The sequence below is a fragment of the Triturus cristatus genome, chromosome 5_2 (assembly GCF_964204655.1).
Source record: "Triturus cristatus chromosome 5_2, aTriCri1.1, whole genome shotgun sequence".
NCBI lineage: Eukaryota > Metazoa > Chordata > Amphibia > Caudata > Salamandridae > Triturus > Triturus cristatus.
Window position 1 is genome coordinate 552,905,149 of NC_140588.1, and position 4,879 is coordinate 552,910,027.

Below are 4,879 nucleotides of genomic sequence, written 5' to 3' on the forward strand. Positions count from 1 at the left end.
TTTATTGATTATACTCTAAAAGTTTATTAGATGTGAGCAAATAATAGAAATTTTTCAATACCTGGAAACTAAATGGCTCAAAATAATGAGAGATTTTACAAACTCACTCTGGTTTCTCAAACTCATCACAGGGGCCTGATGCAAGACATTACTTTTTAAAATCTTACTGTTATTGTTAAGGCGAACAAGGAACTTTTTCATTGCAAAACATTCATTAAAACAAAACTTGAGGAGTCAAACTTTGTATTACGGGGACCGAAGATGTGCAGTTTGAATAATAATCTTGAAATTCAGACGTACAAAGATTTTACACACTGATTTTCAACAGTAAATCCACAACCAAAAAAGTTGAATCTTTTGAAAGACATGTCAAAGGTGTGAATCTGAAATTCACTTTTAAAGACATTCACAATGAAATGCACTGTGTAAGTCCAGCATGTTGTCAGCTAAGAAATCAGCAAAAATGAACTATCTCATTACTGGCCATATAGATGAGAAAGGAAAATAAACTCATGTTTACAATGTGGATGTGAAAGAACAGTTTCTAGGTTCAGCTTCAATATTTATGTTAATGAATAATTGATATGTTCATATTGTCTAACAGCTATCTAGACGGATAAAGCTATGTATGCATCTATACATACTTATGCGTTCATACGCATCAGTATAAAACATTGATATTATGTTTTTTCTAGACCAAATTCTAAAAAATGAGTTAAACAGTGAATCTCATAATTGTAGTAGGTCCCACCGAGATTTGAACTCGGATCGTTGGATTCAGAGTCCAGAGTGCTAACCATTACACCATGGAACCCTCTCACACAAGAGTGACTTTTCCATTGAGACAAAAGAGAGCGCATCAGTGATGGCCTTCTCTTATATTGATAAAAAGATATCTCATTTGAATGGTCATAGTGGATAGAGCTTTAATGTGATTTGATTCTTTTCAGCTATATTCTCTATAAAAGTGTTAAATATTCAAATGTTTATTTGAATATAAAAGTTATATCACACTGTTCATCTTTGCCTGTAGCATAATAAAACAGTCTACATTTCCAGACTACTGAAGCAATGTCTCTGTCTCCTGCATGGGTGGCTCCATAGAGCAATGGTTGGCAATTTGGACTTTGCATCCAATGATCCGATTTGAAACCTTGGAGGGACATTTTTTATTACTCTTGAGCTTTTCCATTTCTTCATCTTTGTTCATTGATAGCTCAAATCCAACACCAGTAGGTTGAAAGAGTCAATTATTGAATGCTTTCAAAATGTCCATCAGCTTGAACAAGTTACATCAATACAAACTTTAAAATACTTTGACATCAAATTTCTTCACAAAGTAGTTAGCCATTATAAAATCATATTCTGATTTTCTCAAACGCATTTCAGATGGGTGATTCACAGCATCACTTTTTTAAGCTTTCCCGCTATTGATAAGGCGAAAATAGCACATTTTGAATGAGAAGTTTTCTTCAATCAAACATAGAGGACCCCAAATGATGATCTCATTCAGCTAGTAAAAATGTTGTTTTATATTAGTATGGAAATCGTGAAAAGAAAATGTTTTTCATGCTGATTTACAACAGTTGATCTCCAATCGTAAAATATAAGCTTTTGGTCGGAGGCATCACAGGTACTGATCAAATTCTAATTTTTGAACATTGTTCACAAATCATATGATATGCTTTATATACATAAACTGTATTGTTGGATCAATAATGAGTAAAAAGTGACTATCTCAATTTCAGGACATATGAAAGAGAAAGAAGTAGAAACTCATGTTTCAAATGCTGAGAGGCAACAACTGTTCATGATTTTCACCTCCACTAATTATATTTATTTTTATAATCTATATGTTTATATTTTCCTATAAATATACAGAGACATATAGCTATATTTACAGAGATACATATGTACAGGTTGATTTTTACATGTTTATAAGTAAATGTGATGTTGTTCCAAATAAAACTTCTAAGAACTGAATGGAAAAGAAAATTGTAAAGTTCAGATAAGTCCCACTGAAATTTGTACTCAGATCCCTGTTTTCAGAGTCCAGAGTGCTAACCATGACACCATTCACCCTCCCGTACCAGGGTGAGCTTTCCATTTTGACAGAAGAGATTTGCCTCAGGGGGCAACTTATCTTTCATTGAAAAATATTATCTCACATAAAAACCACTGTTCAACAGAGTTATAACGTTATTTGAGTCTTTTGGGCAACATCCTTCCCCAACATAGTTCAATATGCAAAAGTTTACCAGAATAGGAAAGCAATCCAATTCAGTTTCTCTTTGACAGTAGAATATTAAAAACTTTGACATTTCCACATTCCTGCAGCAGTTTATGTTCCTTTCACATAGGAGGTTCCATGGTGTAATGGTTAGCACTTTGGACTTTGAATCCAATGATCCGAGTTCAAATCGCGGTGGGACCATTTTATGACTCTTGACCAAATCATTTTCTTTCAAGTGTATTCATTAATATCACATATCTAATACCGGTAGGGTGAACAATTAATTTATTGATTATACTCTAAAAGTTTATTAGATGTGAGCAAATAATAGAAATTTTACAATACCTGGAAACTAAATGGCTCAAAATAATGAGAGATTTTACAAACTCACTCTGGTTTCTCAAACTCATCACAGGGGCCTGATGCAAGACATTACTTTTTAAAATCTTACTGTTATTGTTAAGGGGAACAAGGAACTTTTTCATTGCAAAGCATTCATTAAAACAAAACTTGAGGAGTCAAACTTTGTATTAAGGGGACCGAAGATGTGCAGTTTGAATAATAATCTTGAAATTCAGACGTACAAAGATTTTACACACTGATTTTCAACAGTAAATCCACAACCAAAAAAGTTGAATCTTTTGAAAGACATGTCAAAGGTGTGAATCTGAAATTCACTTTTAAAGACATTCACAATGAAATGCACTGTGTAAGTCCAGCATGTTGTCAGCTAAGAAATCAGCAAAAATGAACTATCTCATTACTGGCCATATAGATGAGAAAGGAAAATAAACTCATGTTTACAATGTGGATGTGAAAGAACAGTTTCTAGGTTCAGCTTCAATATTTATGTTAATGAATAATTGATATGTTCATATTGTCTAACAGCTATCTAGACGGATAAAGCTATGTATGCATCTATACATACTTATGCGTTCATACGCATCAGTATAAAACATTGATATTATGTTTTTTCTAGACCAAATTCTAAAAAATGAGTTAAACAGTGAATCTCATAATTGTAGTAGGTCCCACCGAGATTTGAACTCGGATCGCTGGATTCAGATTCCAGAGTGCTAACCTTTACACCATGGAACCCTCTCACACAAGAGTGACTTTTCCATTGAGACAAAAGAGAGCACATCAGTGATGGCCTTCTCTTATATTGATAAAAAGATATCTCATTTGAATGGTCATAGTGGATAGAGCTTTAATGTGATTTGATTCTTTTCAGCTATATTCTCTATAAAAGTGTTAAATATTCAAATGTTTATCTGAATATAAAAGTTATATCACAATGTTCATCTTTGCCTGTAGCATAATAAAACAGTCTACATTTCCAGACTACTGAAGCAATGTCTCTGTCTCCTGCATGGGTGGCTCCATAGAGCAATGGTTGGCAATTTGGACTTTGCATCCAATGATCCGATTTGAAACCTTGGAGGGACATTTTTTATTACTCTTGAGCTTTTCCATTTCTTCATCTTTGTTCATTGATAGCTCAAATCCAACACCAGTAGGTTGAAAGAGTCAATTATTGAATGCTTTCAAAATGTCCATCAGCTTGAACAAGTTACATCAATACAAACTTTAAAATACTTTGACATCAAATTTCTTCACAAAGTAGTTAGCCATTATAAAATCATATTCTGATTTTCTCAAACGCATTTCAGATGGGTGATTCACAGCATCACTTTTTTAAGCTTTCCCGCTATTGATAAGGCGAAAATAGCACATTTTGAATGAGAAGTTTTCTTCAATCAAACATAGAGGAACCCAAATGATGATCTCATTCAGCTAGTAAAAATGTTGTTTTATATTAGTATGGAAATCGTGAAAAGAAAATGTTTTTCATGCTGATTTACAACAGTTGATCTCCAATCGTAAAATATAAGCTTTTGGTCGGAGGCATCACAGGTACTGATCAAATTCTAATTTTTGAACATTGTTCACAAATCATATGATATGCTTTATATACATAAACTGTATTGTTGGATCAATACTGAGTAAAAAGTGACTATCTCAATTTCAGGACATATAAAAGAGAAAGAAGTAGAAACTCATGTTTCAAATGCTGAGAGGCAACAACTGTTCATGATTTTCACCTCCACTAATTATATTTATTTTTATAATCTATATGTTTATATTTTCCTATAAATATACAGAGACATATAGCTATATATACAGAGATACATATGTACAGGTTGATTTTTACATGTTTATAAGTAAATGTGATGTTGTTCCAAATAAAACTTCTAAGAACTGAATGGAAAAGAAAAGTGTAAAGTTCAGATAAGTCCCACTGAAATTTGTACTCAGATCCCTGTTTTCAGAGTCCAGAGTGCTAACCATGACACCATCCACCCTCCCGTACCAGGGTGAGCTTTCCATTTTGACAGAAGAGATTTGCCTCAGGGGGCAACTTATCTTTCATTGAAAAATATTATCTCACATAAAAACCACTGTTCAACAGAGTTATAACGTTATTTGAGTCTTTTGGGCAACATCCTTCCCCAACATAGTTCAATATGCAAAAGTTTACCAGAATAGGAAAGCAATCCAATACAGTTTCTCTTTGACAGTAGAATATTAAAAACTTTGACATTTCCACATTCCTGCAGCAGTTTATGCTCCTTTCACATGGGA

General features: G+C 33.2%; 1 non-coding gene across 1 annotated transcript; it reads right to left on the reverse strand.

Moving 5' to 3' along the window:
- Positions 1–742: 742 nt before the first annotated feature.
- On the reverse strand, positions 743–814 carry TRNAQ-CUG (transfer RNA glutamine (anticodon CUG)). The gene has a single exon. It is a non-coding gene; the product is annotated as a tRNA-Gln (tRNA).
- Positions 815–4,879: the final 4,065 nt, after the last annotated feature.